Genomic DNA, 19,305 nt, shown 5'->3' on the forward strand with positions numbered 1-19,305 from the left:
TTTAGATTTCACTTATACTATTTTTCTTTCTCTGACATACTTCACTAAGTGTAATATTTCGATGTCTATCCATGTTGCTGCAAGTGACAATATTTCATTTTGTATGGCTGAGTAATATTCTTGCATGTGTATATAATTGCATATGTGTGTATATTCCACATCCTCTTTAACCACTCATCCATTTATGGACACTTGAGTTGTTTCCATGTCTTGGCTATTATAAATAGTACTGCTGTGAATGTTAGAGTATCCTTTTGAATTAGTATTTCATTTTGGGGGGATATATAACCAGGACTGGAATTGTTGGATTATATGGTAGCTCTATTTTTAATTTTTAAAGGAGCCTCCATGATGTTTTCCACAGTAGCTGTACCAAGTTACATTCCCACCAACAGTGCATGAAGGTTCTCTTTTTTGCACATACTTTTCAGCAATTATTATTGTACACTTTTTGATGATAGCCATTCTGGCCAGTGTGAGGTGATACCACATTGTGGTTTTGATATGCATTTCTCTAACAGCAATTTTGAGCATCTTTTCAGTGCTTCTTTGCCATCTGTATATTTTATTGGAAAGAATGTCTATTTAAATCTGCCGCCCATTTATTGATTGGATTGTCTATTTTTTCAATATTGAGTTATATGAGCTATTTGTATATTTTTTATTTTAATCCCTTGTTGTTTGCACCATTTGCAAATATTTTGTTCCATTCTGTAGACTGACTTTTCATTTTCTTGATTTTTTTCCTTCCCTGTGCAAAACTTTTAAGTTTGATTGGGTCACATGTGTTTAGTTTTGCTTTTATTTCTTTTGCCTTGAGAGAGTGATCTAAGAAAATATTGCTATCATTTATGTCAGAAAATGTTTTGCTTATGTTCTATTCTAGGAGTTTTATGATATCAAGTCTTATATTTAGGTCTTTAAACAATTTTGGGTTTATTTTTGTATGTGGTATGTGGGAGTGATCTAATTACATTGGTATCCATGTAGCCATTCAGATTTTCCAGCACCGTTTGTTGAAGAGACTGTCTTTTCTCCATTGTATATTTTTGCCTCCTTTGTTGCAGATTAGTTGACTGTAGGAGGGAAAGATTATTTTTAACTCTGTTCTGTTCAATTAATCTATATATCTGTTTTTGTTCTAGTACCACAGTGTTTTGATTGCTATATCTTTGTAGTATAGTCTGAAGACTGGAAGGCTTATACTCCAGCTTTGTTGTTTTTCCTCAGGATTTTTTCCCTGTTTTTTTTTAATTAATTAATTTTAATTGGAGGATAATTACTTTACAACATTGTGGTGGTTTTTATCATACATTGGCATGAATCACTCACAGGTGCACATGTGTTCCCCCCCCCATCCCAAAACTCCCTCACACCTCCTTCCCCACCCCATCCCTCTGAGTTTTCCCAGAGCTTGGGTGTCAAATGCCCTGCTTCATGCATCGAACTTGAACTGGTCATCTATTTTACGTATGGTCAGATGCATGTTTCAATGCTATTCTCTCAAATCATCCCACCCTCACCTTCTCCCATATAATCCAAAAGTCTGTTCTTTACATCTGTGTCTCTTTTGCTGCCTTGCATATAGGATCATTGTTATTGTCTTTCTAAATTCTATATATATGCATTAATATATTATATTGGTGTTTCTCTTTTTAGCATAATTCACTCTGTATAATAGGCTCCCATTTCATACACCTGATTAGAACTGACTCAAATGCATTCTTATTTATATTTGAGTAATATTCCATTGTGTATATGTACCACAACTTCCTTATGCATTCATCTGCCAATGGACATCTAGGTTGCTTCCATGTCCTAGCTGTTGTAACTGTGCTGCAATGAACATTGGGGATACATGTGTCTCTTTCAATTCTGGTTTCCTTGGTGTGTGTGCCCAACAGTGGAATTGCTGGGTCATATGGAAGTTCTATTTCCAGGTTTTTAAGGAGTCTCCAGACTGTTCTGCACAGTGGCTATACCAGTTTGCGTTCCCACCAACAGTGTAAGAGGGTTTCCTTTTCATTGCATCCTCTCCAGCATTTATTATTTGTAAACTTTTTGTTGGCGGCCATTCTGACTGGTGTGACATGATACCTCATTGTGGTTTTGATTTCCATTTCTCTAATAGTAAGTGATGTTGTGCATCTTTTCATGTGTTTATTAGCTCTCTGTATGTCTTCTGTGGAGAAATGTCTGCTTAGTTCTTCAGGCTACTTTTTGATTGAGTTGGTCATTTTTCTAGTATTGAGCCATGTGAGATGCTTGTATACTTCAGAAATTAATACTTTGTCATTTTTTTTTGCTATTATTTTCTCCCATTCTGAAGACTGCTTTTTCACCTACTTATAGTTTCCTTTGCTGTGCAAAATCTTTTAAGTTTAACAAGGTCCCATTTGTTTATTTTTGTTTTTACTTCCTTTACTCTGAGAGTGGGTCATAAAGGATCTTGCTGTGATTTATATCAGAGAATGTTCTGCCTATGTTTTCCTCTGAGAGTTTTATAGTGTCTGGTCTTACATTTAGATCTTTAATCCACTTAGAGTTTATTTTTGTGTATAGTGCTACAAATTATTCTAGTTTTATTCTTTTACATGTGGTTGACCAGTTTTCCCAGCACCACTTGTTAAAGAGATTGTCTTTTCTCCATTGTATATTTTTGCCTCGTTTGTCAAAGATAAGGTGTCCATAGGTGTGTGAATTTAATCTCTGGGCTTTCTCTTTTCTTGATTGATCTATATTTCTGTCTTTGTGCCAGTACCATACTGTCTTGATGACTGTAGCTTTGTAGTGTAGTATAAGTCAGGAAGGTTGATTCCTCCAGCTCCATTTTTGTTTCTCGAGATTGCTTTGGCTATTTGAGGTTATTTTGTGTTTCCTTACAAACTGTGAAATTATTTGTTCTAGTTCTGTGAAGAATACCATTGGTGTCTTGATAGGGATTGCATTGAATCTATAGATTACTTTGGGTTGTATACTCATTTTCACTATGCTGATTCTTCCAATCCATGGATGTGGTATTTATCCATCTACATGTGTCATCTTTGATTTATTTCATCAGTGGTTTATCGTTTTCAATATATAGGTCTTTTGTTTCTTTAGGTAATTTTTTTCCTAAGTATCTATTATTTTCATTGCAGCGATGAATGAGATTGTTTCTTTAATTTCAATTTCTGTTTTTTTTCAGTTAGTGCATAGAAATGCAAGGGATTTCTGTGTGTTAATTTTATATCCTGCAACTTTACTATATGCATTGATTAATTCTAGCAATTTTCTCATGAAGTCTTAGGATTTTCTATTTAGAGGGTCATGTCATCTGCAAACAGTGAAAGTTTTACTTCTTTTCCAGTATTGATTTCTTTTATTTCTTTTTCTTCTCTGATTACTCTGTCTAGGGCTTCCAAAGTATGCTGAATAGTAATGGTAAGAATGGACACCCTTGTCTTGTTCCTGATTTTAGAGGAAATGCTTTCAATTTTTTTCATTGAGGATTAGTCTTTTCATTTTTTTCATTTGCTCTGGATTTGTTGTATATGGCTTTTACTGTGTTGAGGAATGTTTCTTGTATGCCTGCTTTCTGGAGAGTTTTTGTTTTTTATCAGAAATGAGTGTTGAATTTTGTCAAAGGGTTTCTCTGTGTCTATTGAGATATTCATATGGTTTTTAATCTTTCAATTTGTTAATTTGATGTATCACATTGATTGATTTGTGAATATTGATTAATCCTTGCATCCTTGGAATAAAGCCCACTTGATTATGATGTGTGATCTTTTTAATATGTTGTTGTATTCTGTTCACTAAAATTTTGTTGAGGATTTTTGCATTTATGTTCATCAGTGATATTGGTCTGTGGTTTTCTTTTATGTAGCATCTTTGTCTCATTTTGGTATTAGGGTGATGATGGCCTCATAGAATGAGTTTGGGAGTTTACCTTCCTCTATAGTTTTCTGGAAGAGTTTGAGTAGTATAGGTGTTAGCTCTTCTCTGAAATTTTGTTAGAATTCACCTGTGAAGCCATCTGGTCCTAGGCTTTTGTTTGTTTTAAGATTTTTTTTTCCATTCATTAAATATTTTATTAAGTGTATTTAACAGATTTTAATTTTTAAAATGTCTACCAGAAATTAAAAGACTGAGTTAGAGTAAATATATTTCAATATGATAAATTTAATATAGATCACACTGATGGCTTTCAAAGTAGTTGCTGTAATGTTCAAATTATTATAAAATCTACTTGGTGATAGATAACAATGAGAAGTGTGTCTACTGCTGAATAATTTTTAAGTTAATTTTTAAATGTGATAAGATAAATATAACCTAAAATTTGCCATCTTAAACATTTTTATTTTTATTTTTTTATTTTTTAAATTTTATTTTTACTTTATTTTACTTTACTTATTACAGTTTTGTTTTCATGCTTGTGATGAGTCTGGCCAGATTTTCTGTTTCTTCCTGGTTCAGTTTTGGAAGCTTATACTTTTCTAAGAATTAGTCCCTTTCTTCTAAGTTGTCCATTTTGTTGGCATATAATTCCTCATAGTAGTCTCGTATGATCCTTTGTGTTTCTGTATTGTCTGTTGTGAATTCTCCATTTTCATTTCTAAATTTATTGATTGGCTTCTTCTCCCTTTTTTTCTTGATGAGTCTGGCTAATGGTTTGTCTAATTTATTTATCTTCTCAAAGAACCAGTTTTAGTTTTGTTGACCTTTGCTATAGTATTCTTCATTGCTTTTTCATTTATTTCTGCCCTAATTTTTATGATTTCTTTCCTTATACTAACCTTGGGGTTCTTTTGTTTTTTTTTTTCCTAGTTGCTTTAGATGTAAAGTCATGTTGTTTATTTGATATTTCTCTTGTTTCTTGAATTAGGCTTGTATTGCTATGAATCTCCATCTTAGCTCTGCTTTTACTGAATCCAATAGAGTTTGTGTTGTGTATTCATTTTCATTTCTTTCTATACATATTTTAATTTCATTTTTTATTTCTTCTGTGATCTGTTGGTTATTCAGAAGCATGCTGTTCAGCCTACATATGTTTGTACCTTTTTATAGTTTTTTTCCCTGTAGTTGACATCTAATCTTACCACATTGTGATCAGAAAAGACCCTTGAAATGATTTCAACTTTTTTAGATTTACCAAGGTTAGATTTACAGCCCAGGATATGATCTATTCTGGAGAATGTTCAGTGTGCACTTGAGAAAAGGTGAAATCCATTGTTTGTGGGTGAAATGCCCTTTAGATATCAATTAGGTCTAAATGGTCCATTATATCATTTAAAGCTTTTGTTTCCTTGATAATTTCCTGTTTGGTTGATCTATCCATAGGTGTAAGGGGAGTATTAAAGTACCCCACTATTGTGTTACTATTAATTTTCCCTTTCATACTTGTCGGCATTTGCCTTATGTATTGTGGTGCTCCAATGTTGGGTGCATATATATTTATAATTGTTATATCTTCTTCTTGGATAGATCTTTTGATCATTTTGTGGTGTCTTTCTTTGTCTCTTATCATGGTCTTTATTTCAAAGTATATTTTATCTGATATGAGTATTGCTACTCCTGCTTTCTTTTGGTCTCCATTTGTATGAAATATCATTTTCCAGCCCTTCACTTTCAGTCTGTATGTGTCCCTAGATTTGAGGTGGGTCTCTTGTAGGCTGTATATATAGGGGTCTTGTTTTTGTATCCATTTAGCCAGTCTTTGTCTTTTGGCTGTATCATTTAACTCATTTACATTTAAGGTAATTGTTGATAAGTATGGTTATGTTACCATTCACTTTGTTGTTTTGAGTTTGTTTTCATAAACCTTTCTGTGTTTCCTGTCTAGAGAAGATCCTTTTAGCATTTGTTGAAGAGCTGGTTTGGTGGTGCTGAATTCTCTCAGCTTTTGCTTGTTTGTAAAGCTTTTGATTTCTTCTTCATATCTGAATGAGATCCTTGCTTGGTAGAGTAATTTTGGTTGTAGGTTTTTCTTTTTCGTTACTTTAATTATATCCTGCCATTCCCTTCTAGCCTGAAGAATTTCTATTGAAAGATCAGCTGTTATCCTCATGGAGATCCCTTTGTATGTTATTTGTTGCTTTTCCCTTCCTGCTTTTAATATTTGCTCTTTGTGTTTAATTTTTGTTAGTTTGAATAATGTGTCTTGTGGTGTTTCACCTACGGTTTATCTTGTTTGGGACTCTCTGGGATTCTTGGACTTGGGTTGCTACTTCCTTCCCCATTTTAGGGAAATTTTCAATTATTGTCTCCTCGAGTATTTTCTCATGCCCTTTCTTTCTGTCTTCTTCTTCTGGGATACCTATGATTCAAATGCTGGGGCATTTAACATTGTTCCAGATGTCTCCGAGGTTGTCGTAATTTCTTTTAATTCTTTTTTCTTTTTTCCTCTCTGCTTAATTTATTTCCACCATTCTAACTTCCACCTCACTTATTCCCTTTTCTGCCATAGTTATTACTGTTTGTTCCCTCCAGAGTGCTTTTTATCTCATAAATTTAATTGTTCATTAATGATTGACTCTTCTTTATTTCTTCTAGGTCCTTGTTAAACATTTCTTGCATCTTCTTAGTGCTTGTCTCTAGTCTATTTATCTGTAAGTCCTTTTTTTTTTTTTCAACGTTTGGATCATCTTTACTATTATTCTTTGGAATTCTTTTTCAGATAGACTCCCGTATCTCCTCCTCTTTGGTTTGGTTTGGTGGGTTTTTATCATGTTCCTTCACCTGCTGAATATTTCTCTGCCTTTTCATTTTGTTTAGATTGCTGTGCTTGGGGTTCCCTTTCTGCAGGCTGGAAGGTCATTGTTCCTCTTAATTGTGGAGTCTTTTTCCTCTGGGTGGAGTTGGACCAGTGGCTTGTCAAGGTTTCCTGGTTGGGGAAACTTGTGTCTGTATTCCGGTGGGAGAGAACTTCCCTTCTAAGAATAGAAGAGAAGAGGGAAGAAGGAGATAGAGGTGACACAGGAGAAGAGGAAGAGTCAAAGGGGGAGAAAGCAGTCAAGCCAGTAATCAAATCCCTAAGTGAAAATGGATATTGAAGACTAGATTCTTAAAGGTAAAAAACTGAGAACAAATATCAAAAGCAAAGATTAAAACCTAGAATAGAGTTTCTATTCAAAAATATAATAGACTCTCAAAAATATAATATAAAAAATACAAAACAGAATTGATCACTAAAATTAACAGCATGTATATGGAATTTGTTTTTAAAAATTAGGTTCTTTTTGAATGGTAATAGTAGGATATGCAAATAAAAGTAAAGGAGTAATAAGGAACTAAAAGTTTTAAAAAATTGAAAAGTGATAATAGTAAAAATATATCTAGGAGTTTCTCTGGAACTCTTGTGGGCAATGTGGGGTCAGTTCAGTGTCAGATAGTCCCTTGTTCCAGCTTGTACATGTTCTCAAGGTCTGTAGGTGCCCCTCAAATGCACAGTTCAGTTCAGTCACTCATTCATGTCCGACTCTTTGTGACTCCATGAACTGCAGCAGGCCAGGCTTCCCTATCCATTACCAACCCCTGAAGCTTGCTCAAACTCATGTCCATTGAGTCAGTGATGCCATCCAACCATCTCATCCTCTGTCATCCCCTTCTCCTCCTGCTTTCAATCTTTCCCAGCATCAAGATCTTTTCCAAGCAGTCAGTTCTTCACATCATGTGCCCAAGGTATTGGAGTTTCAGCTTCAGCATCAGTCCTTCCAATGAATATTCAAGACTGATTTCCTTTAGGATGGACTGGTTGGATCTCCTTGCAGTCCAAGGGACTTTAAAGAATTTTCTCCAACACCATAATTCAAAAGTGTCAATTCTTCAGTGCTCAGCTTTCTTTATGGTCCAAGTCTCACATCCATACATGACTGCTTGAAAAACCATAGCTTTGCACAGTCTCAGCATTAACTGCAGGGTTTTAATCTGTTCCGCTTGTCATTTCCAGGGTGGTTCCCCCTTCTTTGTTTATTTTGGCTTCCTCTGTTTGCAACTCTCTTCAGTGTCTAATTTCTACCCTGACACAAGGGGGCAAAGGTGGCCCCTTATTTGGACTCACTTGTTCAGTTGTCCAGTGGAGAGGGAGGGACGTTGCAAACCAATACCACTGGCATATGTGGGGAGTGCTTGCAGTGGATGGACAGCACTTGATTTGCCACAGCCCAAGGCAGCTTGTACTTCCTGGATTCACACTGCTCAGGCTTCAGGGTGCTCTGCAAGGGCAGTGTCCCAAGTGGGCCCTGCATTTGGTGCACTTCCCAGGTCTAGGCTGCTCAGGTTCTCAAGTGCTCTGCCAGATGGGTTGTGTGTTTTGTTCCCTTCCCAGGTTCAAGCCACTCAGGCGACTGGGTGCTTGGTAAGTGCACTATCCCAGGTGGGCTGTGTGTCTGATGCACATCCCTGGTCCCAGCCACTTGGTTTCCTGGGTGTGCCACAAAGGCACAGTCCCAGGTATGCTGTGTGTCTCCTCTGGAGAGCTGATCTCAGGCTGTGACACTGTTTCATAAATGAACAGCCCAGATTCCTAGGAAGATGTGGTTCGAAGTTGGCAGCCTGCTCCAAGTTTGGTGGAAGATGCAGTTTCTGTGGCTGAGAGTGCAGCAGCCCTTTACCTTCTGGCTCTGGCTGTCGCACACCTGCCTCTCTGCCTCTGGGGAGGGAGGGCCCTAAATGGCAGCTGGCTTGCTCTCCTTTGGTATTCACTAGGGGAAAAATCTGTTTTGTGAATGTGCCAGTGGTCACCATGTGGGTTACAGTCTTTTGTGGGAAAGGTCCTTTTTTTCTTTTGTGATCCTATGGTTTGGGTTTCTATGTCACGTTAGCTCCCTCAGACTGTCGTCAGGTCACTCAAGGCTGGTCCTTACCATAAGGATCAACGATGGAGCCTGCACCTTCCTGCCCAGGCCCCACTCACTGCTGGCAGATGCGCAGCATCTGTGCCACGTCTCCACTGTCAGTTGCAGTTTGGTGCATATTCTGTGGTTTTTTACCCCCCAGTTTTGTTGCCCTCAGAGGTTCCAAAAATCTCCCCACAGACATGCTTGTGAGAGGGTTTTGTGCTGTGTGGAAACATCTCCTTCACGACTCCTTCCCTGGGACAGATCTGCATCCCTAAATCTTTTGTTTCTGTTTTTGTCTTTTATATTTTATCATACCTCCTTTCAAAGAGATTGGGCTGTCTTTCTGGGTGCCTGGTGCCCTCTGTCAGCATTCAGAAGTTGTTTTGTGGAAGTTGGTCAACATTTAAATGGTCTTTTGATGAGTTTGTGGGGGAGAAAGTAGTCTCCCCACCCTATTTTTCTACCATCTTGGGACTGCTGTCATAACTTGTCTACTTTTGTAAAGCCAAGAAATTTACTAAAAATGGTAAGTAGTATAATATTACCATGTTTAGTCTGAGGTAGTAGATAAAAAATATTTTGCATTTAGAACTGATGGTCCTACATTTCATAATTTTGCCTGTACATTGTGAGTGTACAATGATGTTGTGTTGACTATGATGATGTCTTCAGAATGCATAGTAATTAAGAAAGTTAACCCTAAAAACCTACATTTTGGGGGTGGACTTACTTTTGATGAAATATAAGAATAATGCTTTAGAACATGAAATGCTATTTACCTCTAGATTAGAGAAAAACATGAGAATTACAGGAGAAAAGCAGGATTGGGAAAAGGAACGAGTGACTTAAAATGGACACAGACTGATATATATTACTAGTGTGCCACAGGAGAAAGATCACAAAAATTTAAAAAAAAAACTTGATGTGTAACCTCCAAGAGCTCTCACTCCAATTCTGCTAGTTGTACTATAGAATCTATACGAAAAATATAACTTGTATCATAAGGTGATTTTAGCTGATTGGTATTTGAGTTATATAGATTATGCTGTGGAATTTCAGAAGATAGAGGGACCACTGTATCTTTGGTGAGCTCTAAAGAAAATGTGACTTAGAGAAAAAATACCACAGTGCAAAGATAAAGAGAAATGTGAATGTGTATGAAATGTTTTGCTTTATTTTTCTGCTGAATATTTTCTGTCTATTTCTCTGACTTATTAATCTAAGTCAAATAGTTTGTTATATTAATGACTGTTAATAATGGAGTTCTTTCTTAATTTCAGATTATTCATACAATAAAAGAAGCCCTTTCTAATCAAGATTCACTCTATTGATTCAATAAATCCCAGTCTTATGGCCAAATGTTAGATATGAAAGTGAAAATGAAAGTTGCTCACTTGTGTCCAACTCTTTGTGACTCCATAGACTGTAGCCCATGGAATTCTCTTGGCCAGAATACTGGAGTGGGTAGCCTTTCCCTTCTCCAGGGGATCTTCCCAACCCAGGGACCGAACCCGGGTCTCCTGCATTGCAGGTGGATTCTTTTCCAATAGAGCTACAAGGGAAGCCCAATGTAAGATATGAGTCTTATCAAATTGAATTTTTCTTTAAATGTTGAATAAATTTTATTTTGAATTGATTGTTTTCTTAACTTGTTGTGTTGTTCAGTCACTCAGTCATGTCCTACTCTTTGCAGTCCCGAAGAGTGCAGCACACCAGGCTTCCCTGTCCTTCAACATCTCCCATAGCTTTCTCAAACACATGTCCATTAAGTCGTGATGCCATCCAACCATCTCATCCTCTGTCATCCCCTTCTCCTTCCTTCAGTCTTTCCCAGCATCAGGATCTTTTCTAATGAGTCAGCTCTTCGAATCATGTGGCCAAAGTACTGGAGCTTCAGCTTCAGCTTCAGCTTCAGCATCAGTCCTTCCAGTGACTATTCAGGACTGATTTCCTTTAGGACTGATCTATTTGCACTCCAAGGGAATCTCAGGAGTCTTCTCCAACACCTCAGTTCAAAAGCATCATTTCTTCAATGCTCAGCCTTCTTTATGGTCCAGCTCTCATGTCCATATATGACTACTGGAAAAACCATAGCTTTGACTAGATGGGCCTTTGTCAGCAAAGTAATGTCTCTGCTTTTTAATATGCTGTCTAGGTTGGTCATAGCTTTTCTTCCAAGGAGCAAGTGTCTTTGAATTTCATGGCTGCAGTCACCATCTGCAATGATTTTGGAGCCCAAGAAAATAAAGTCTCTCATTGTTTCCATTGTTGCCACATCTATTTGCCATGAAGTGACGGTATTGGATACCATGACCTTTGTTTTTTGAATATTGAGTTTTAAGCTGGCTTTTTTCACTCTCCTCTTTCAGCTTCATCAAGAGGCTCTTTAGTTTCTTCTCACTTTATGCCATAAGGGTGGTGTCATCTGCATATCTTAAGTTATTGATATTTCTCCTGGCAATCTTGATTCCAGCTTGTGATTCATCCAGCCAGGTATTTCACATGATGTACTCTGCATATAAGTTAAATAAGCAGAATGACAGTATCCAGCCTTGACATACTTCTTTCCCAATTTGGAACCAGTCCATTGTTCCTTGTCTGGTTCTAATTGTTGCTTCTTGACCCACATGCAGATTTCTCAGGAGGTAGATAAGATGGTCTGGTATTCCCATCTATTTAAGAATTTTCAGCAGTTTGTTGTGATCCACACAATTAAAGGCTTTAGCATAGTCCATGAAACAGAAGTAGATGTTTTTCTGGAATTCTCTTGTTTTTTCTATGATCCAACAGATGTTGGCAATTTGATCTCTGGTTCCTCTGCCTTTTCTCAATCTAGCTTGAACATCTGGAAGTTCTCAGTTCTCATACTGTTGAAACCTAGCTTGGAGAATTTTGAGCCTTACTTTGGTAGCATGTGAGGTGAGTGCAATTGTGCAGTAGTTTGAATATTCTTTGGCATTGCCTTTCTTTGAGACTGGAATGGAAACTGAACTTTTTCAGTCCTGTGACCACTGCTAAGTTTTCCAAATTTGCTGGTCTATTGAGTGCAACACTTTCACAGCATCATCTTTTAGGATTTGAAATAGCTCAACTGGAATTCCATCACCTCCACTAGCTTTGTTTGTAGTGATTCTTCCTTTGGCCCACTTAACTTCGCATTCCAGGATGTCTGGCTCTAGGTGAGTGATCCCATCATCATTGTTATCTGGCCATTCAGATCTTTTTTGTGTAGTTCTTCTGTGTATTATTGCCACCTCTTCTTAATATCTTCTGCTTTTGTCTTATATAGGCATTCCATTATTGAAATCCTCAACTAGTACTAATTTTGGGGGTTTTATAACAGATTTTTTTCTTATTAAAAAACAAAGTTCAGACAATTCCCTGTCAGTTCACTGGTTATGATTCTGTTCTTCCACTGTGGGGTTCAATCCCTGGTAAGGGAACTAAGGTCTTTCATGCTTGGTGATGAGGTCAAAACAAAAAAGTTCAGCCAATTTAACTGAAGTTCTAATTGGCTTTATTAGGCTCTTCATGAATCAGACTGCATCCCACCTAGCAAATGGTGCTCTCAAGGGTTTTACAAAATAGAAGGTTTTTATAGAAAGAAGGATGAGGAGAGGAACCTATTAGCAAAAGAAAAAAAAATATTTTTAGGCCAAAACATCTTCTATTTTGAGGGGGAGGGGATGGAAAGAAGGGGTTTAATCATACAGATTGCCTCTTCTTCCATTGTGGGGTATAGAGGGCCCACGTGACAGGTGGCCTCATTGGTGCTGACCAGAAAATTCTAGACTGGTTGATTAAGATTACGTTCTGGTGAAGGTCAAAGCTTCAATATGTTAGTTGTTTAATCTACATTTGGTATCATGGGCTTTAGCACAGGTTGTGCCATTTTAGGCCTGTGATTTTCTCTTTAACATTCCTCAATCCAACATGAGAGTGCTACATATAAAGTCAAGGGATGTGTCAGAATCTAATCTGTGATGTATTCTTAAAACAAACTGATTTTGACACTTGCACTGAATCATAGAGATATTGTCAAATCTGGAAGATGAGATTCTAGGTTTTTTTTGTTGTTGTTGTTTAATTGCACTTTGGATGAAAGTATTCACCATAAATGAGATTGTTTGGCTTTAAAATAACCTGTGGAGAGGATTAGTAAGAAGCAAGAAGTTTTAAAGATATTCATATTCTAAATGTGTGCTTCCCATTTCATGAAAAGGTCGAAACATGCAGTGTGTAAAAGGCTGAAAATTATGAAATGATGAGAGATCATATTTGAAATATTCAGATGTTACAAACTATACAAGTTTGAGAGTTTCCTATGCTGGTTGGCAGACAGCATTTCCTGATTTCTGATGGTGAGATTTTTTTTTTAGTTAGTTCAGAGGCCAAAAAGCACAAGCTTCTGAAATCAGTAAGAAGCTTTTTAAAGGTACATGCAAATTTCAAACTAACTGACAGTAAACTTCCAGTAGAAGATGTCACTACCTAGGTACAAGACAGTTACTTTAAAATTTAGAGAATAATGATCTACAGATTACAGTTAATTTTTAGATCAGTACTAATATTATTCATAATGATTCTGCTCTGTGGTCCACAGACCATAGAGTGGGGATTTCCTGGGAACTTATTAGAATAAATGAAGAATCTCAGGCTCCATCCCAGACCTACTCAGCAGTCTGCATTTTAACATCATCCCCAAATGATACATTTGGACATTCAGTTTGAAAAACACTAATATATTGTAATATTCTAGAATGAAAAAGACTAAAATAATTAGTCCATGGGCAGATTAACTGCAGCTTTGACTATCATTGGCACTAATCATCTGTCTCTAAAAGGAGAAAAAAGAGCTAAACAGATGTAAACTAGAATACCATCCTCTGCTATCACTTGTAATCAGTGCTAGGATGCACGACCATTTCCTTAATGCAGATCTATATTTGTTAAACATTAAAACCCCAATGGTGGGACTTCCCTGGTGGCCTATTGGTTAAGAATCTACACTTCTACTGCAGGGGGCATGAGTTTGATCCCTGGTTAGGGAACTAAGATCCTGCATGCCACATGATGTAGCCAAATAATAATTACAAAATTAAAAATTAAAAAATAAAGAGCAGACTATAAAGAAAGCATAGTATTGATGAACCAATGAATTGATATATAATGTGCTTGGCATATTTCTCTTAAGTCAGAACTTTCTAGAGTTGTTCTTAGTGTACTGAGGGATTTGCTGGAGGAAGGAGAAATCCAGAGGGTCGAGGTCAAGGCTAGACAGAGAAATGGTAGGCAACCCCATCTTTGGAGGCTGAGTGGGTCTTCAGGACTTAGTATTTCCATTCGCTGGTTCAGAACATGCATAACAAGCTCTTCTAATCAAAGATTTATGGATTTACATCAAAGATTTATGTCATAGTTTCTTTCAGATGTTGGGAGTATCATTTCTTTTAGACCCTTTCTGCTAATAGAACAAAGAAATAAATGTGTGTATACTCATGTGCCATCCATTTGACTGTTTAATACGAATAGACGTATAACAGTATCAGGGTTGTTGACGTGTACCCCTACAAGAAAGAACACTATCAACTAGATTACAGTGCTTTTTTTCTTTTGCTTTTAGTCTTGCAAACTCTGTTCATTTTTGAAGTTACTTAAGTCAGGGTATCTTAGTGAGGTGGTTTCATACATTTGTAATATAATTAGATTGTTTAGTCAAATTCTGCATTCCATTCTTAATGTCAAAGTGTTGGTATTTTTTTTAATATGCATACATTGATTCACTTTTTGAGCTGTAAGGTTCTTTGGGTTTTGACAAATATGTAGTGTCGATGTATTTACCATAACATCGTACAGAATAGTTTCACTAAGCACAATCATCTTTAGGAACTGTGTAGGCCACACAAAACACACCAGTGGCTCCTAGTTTGTGGCCTCTGGTTTAATATCTTTCTTTCCCCCTTGGCTCTCTGCTCCACAGGGGCACATGCCCCTGGGTCTGCTCTGCTCACCACAGTGTCTGGATTCAACAAATGGAAAAATAAAAATAAAAGATGGACCCACCCTCCCAGTAGAGCACCAGGTTCAGAAAGAATACACCGACAAGGAGATGGCATTCTGTCACTCCCTGCCTCTTTTTCAATTGCCCACTGGAAATGTCCCTTTAAGCCCTACTCTCAGTTGACCCTCCCTCCCCCACCCCGCAAGCCTTCTTATCCTCTGCCTTGAAGTTATCACAATGGCCAGATGGATTCTGGCCAGAGTGGGGCCCTCTGTGACATCACCAAAGGCCTAGCCCTGCTTGGTCCTGAGTCTTAGGGCAGACCAGCACACCACGAGCCACTTCCTTTCAGCTCACTATGCAGCCTGTAATATGGTTCTTTCTCTGGCCTATGTGTGTGTCCTTTTTCTGTACCTATGTGTTTTATGTTCTGAGAGATGAAGTTGTAGATCTCCCAGGGAAGGTGCCCTGTGGAAGGCACTTTTGAATTTGGCAGAATCAACCAGAGCATGCCCAAGGCTGGCTTGGGAGCAAGTCACACTGGGTTTTTCTCCTCCTTGTGGTGTTGGTGATACTGAAGTTTCCAGGAGACAGTGACAAGGGTAAGGTGCCCACTCGTCATGCCCATCGGGGCTGTTCATTTGGTTCTCCAGAAAAGAAGAAAAAGGCTTCCCCCAACAAAGACTATATGTTCAGTACCTTAACCCAGCTTGAGAGGGACCTTGTGAACTTTGTGTCCAAGGTGCAGAATCTGAAACTCGCTGCTGCAACTACTGGTAACCACAAATGTCCCTATATTGAGGTTCCTGCAGACATACACAATAACATTATAATATATGAAGTATGGGGTGACAACAATGAGTCGAATTGAGTGGATTTGCGTGTCAAAGTAAATGAGGCATAGTTGAGTGCCGCCAAACTGTATCCAAACTAATAAAACTATTCTGAAGCAAAAGAAAAAGCCTCTAATATTTTTATTTGTTGTACAGTTTTACCTTTTCCAGAATGTTGTATAATTGGCATCATGCAGTGTGTAACCTTTCCCAGACTAGCTTATTTTACTTAATAATATTCATTCAGGTTTCATCCATTTCTTTTTGTGATTTGATAGCTCATTTCTTTTTATTCTTGAGTAGTATTCTGTTATGTTGATGTACCATAGTTTGTTTATCTATTCATCTGTTAAAGGACACTTTGGTTGCTTCCAATTTGTGTGTTTGTGTGTGTGTGTGTATGAGAGAGAGAGAGGGAGTACAAATTAAGCTGTTATAAAATTCATGTTCATGTTTTTGTGTGGGCATTAGCTTTCAAATCATTTGGTTACCTATCTAGGAGCATAATTGCTAGATCATGTGGTATGACAGTGTTTAGCTATATAAGAAATTACTTCCAAAGTGACTGTACCATTTTGCATTCCCATTAACAGTGAATGAGAGTTCCTGTTGTTCCTCATCTTTGCCAGTAATTGGTACTGTCAGATTTTTGTATTTGACCTTTCCAATGAGTGTGTAATGGTATCTCATTGTTTTAATTTCACCAGTCTACTTTAAACAGCTATCTTATTTCCATATTTCCATTGTAACATTTCCATGATGTTTTATTACCATAGATTCCTCGGGTGTTTTATCGTTAATCTGAGGTTTAAATAGATCTGCTGCTCAGCAAAACTTCTGCTGGTGTTTATACCGTCAGTTATTACTTTGCTAAATTAGTTGTCAAATAATTTTTTTCATGAAGAACTGATAACTTGAGATCATTTATATTGGAAAAAAATTTATCTTTAATTTAACAACACTGACCACATTTTCTTTTCCTGAGTATTTCTTTGTCCACTAATGTTTAATGCCTCCACACAAAAGTTTAAGTTCTGCATGAACTTCTCCCCACTTTTTTGTTTTGATTTTCTTGTATACATGCTAGATGTTAACCAAATCTGTATTAGTACCATTTGCAGTTGTACATTAACTCTGAAGTTTTACTTATAAGCATATATATATTTTATCAGAATCTTGACTTTATTATGTGTCTTCCATGGTTTTGAAAAACTGTATGCTCATTAGTTAAGTATTTTTATAGTCAGCCTCATCTCCATTGAGATTCAAATGGATCCATTTATATAATTTAGAAAGAGGGAGCACTCATAAATGTGTTGATATAGTTACTGAAGAAAATATATTTTAAAAAGAACAGTAACAAAATATTTGCTAGCAAAACTAATTTTCTCTCTCTGTGTTTTGTAATTATGAACATCCAGATGCTCTTACATACAGTCTATAAACAGACCAGGTAAATTAGCAAGCACCTCAATCAAACAGAATTTCCCTCATAGCTCAGTTGGTCAAGAACCCACCTGCAATGCAGGAGACATGGGTTTTATCCCTGGGTTGGGAATACCCCTGGAGAAGGAAATGGCAACCCACTCCAATATTGTTACTTGGGAAATTGCAAAGATAGAGGAGCCAGGCTGACTACAGTCCATGGGGCACAAGAGTCAGACATGACTTAGCAACTAAACCACCAAACCACCAGTCAACCATAGATTTATAGAAAATCTAATGTTCGGTTTTAACTAGTTTATTTAGAGTCTTGTTATAGTTATCAACATTCTTGTTTTTCTCTCAGTAAAAAGAATGTGCTAGTTCTCTTGGGAGGAAGACAGTTTTAATCAATATTTTCCTATGCTTTTGATTTTCAAGAGAACAGAAATCTTAAACAAGACACTTGTTTTCAAGGGTATGGTACCGTGCCTGATGAATATTTTTCATTAATTAATATGTTATCATTAGTAAAATGTACATTCTGTTTACTTGCAACACTGATTTAAAGTGATTTATGATAAAAGATAAATATATTTGGGATTGACATGTACACACTGCTATATTTAAAATGGGAAACCAACAAGGACCTGCTGTATAGCACAGGGAAATCTGCTGAATACTCTGTAACAATGTAAATTGGAAAAGAATTTGAAAAACAATAGATATATGCATAACTGAATCACTTTGCTTTACACCTGAAACTAATACAATGTTGTTAACCAATTATATTCCAGTATAAAATAGAATATTTAAAAAAGAAAATAAACTTTCACAGAAGACAAAAATAGCAATATAAACTAAAAAACATTGAGAACAAGGCAAAATATTATTATACTTCACAGTATACTAGCTTTATCAATATAAATAGTAGTCATTATTTGAAATAGCTGAAATTAACTCAGCATTGCTCTTTCACATGAAGGCATATAAATACATATACAAATATAGATATAAACATATCATGGCATTTGTATCAATCATTCATCTCCTTTTTAAGTTGTTTCATTATAATAAAAACTGTGTATTTGTCATGTCTCTTAATATAGTGGTATCATTCTCTTTCATACATCAGATGTTTGTTAAGCACCTGCTCTGTGTCAGAGTGTTTCAGGCACTGGCGGTACAGTGGTAAAAAAAATTTCCTTGTCCTCACAAATTTATACTTTATTCCCAAGTTAGGTAGAGATAAACAATAAGCAAAGAAGCAAAATATATCATATAATCACTAAAGGCTACGGAGAAAAAACAGGCAGAGAGAGAAAGAACTCAATTAACTAAAGATAGATGGAATAAAAATGAACACTTACTTGTTCTATTTTTTTCAATTTTGTCACTAGTATAGGAAATCTGAGACTGTATGAAATTGATATTGAGAATGTCATGCCCAGAATTATATCTTTTAAATAGCACCCCACTCCAGTACTCTTGCCTGGAAAATCCCATGGACGGAGGAGCCTGGTAGGCTGCACTCCATGGGGTCGCTAAGAGTTGGACATGACTGAGCGACTTCACTTTCACTTTTCACTTTCATGCACTGGAGAAGGAAATGGCAACCCACTCCAGTGTTCTTGCCTGGAGAATCCCAGGGATGGGGGAGCCTGGTGGGCTGCCGTCTCTGGGGTCGCACAGAGTTGGACATGACTGAAGCAACTTAGCAGCAGCAGCAGCATTAGCCAAATCATTGCTTAAATAGACATGGTAAGATTTTAGCCATATCCTCAAAATATGCATCCTTTTATGGACTTTTCATACAATCTTCTTTTTTAAAGTTGAAGTATAGTTGATTTACAATGTTGATTCTTTGGGTTTTTTAAAAAACTTTTTACATGTAATCTTAACCGTTGTATTGATGGCAGATTTTTTTTTTTTTTGCACTGATGGCTATCTCTTTGTAGAATCTTAATAAGTTTGAGATTAGAAACAAAGACTTTCCTGAAATGCATGAGGTCTTAGTCCTTTTGCACATTTCTTATTGGATGCTTTAAGTAATAGAAAAATAGCACAGTAATTTTTTTAAAATGACAATGTATCTTATTCAGGATTAACTCTGGAACTGCACGAAAGAAGCCCATTTTCCCACTGTTAGTTTTGCATCCCAAAAAGCTCATATCATTAGTCATTTTTCTGAATTATATCCTTGAAATTCTTAACTGAATCTATGAAT

The 19,305-nt window shown here is 36.6% G+C and overlaps 1 pseudogene; it reads left to right on the forward strand.

Moving 5' to 3' along the window:
- The first annotated feature begins 14,488 nt into the window (after nucleotides 1-14,488).
- Nucleotides 14,489-15,942, forward strand: LOC120881403 (annotated as a pseudogene).
- Nucleotides 15,943-19,305: the final 3,363 nt, after the last annotated feature.

Source organism: Oryx dammah, unplaced genomic scaffold (assembly GCF_014754425.2).
Source record: "Oryx dammah isolate SB20612 unplaced genomic scaffold, SCBI_Odam_1.1 HiC_scaffold_23, whole genome shotgun sequence".
In the NCBI taxonomy this organism is placed as follows: domain Eukaryota; kingdom Metazoa; phylum Chordata; class Mammalia; order Artiodactyla; family Bovidae; genus Oryx; species Oryx dammah.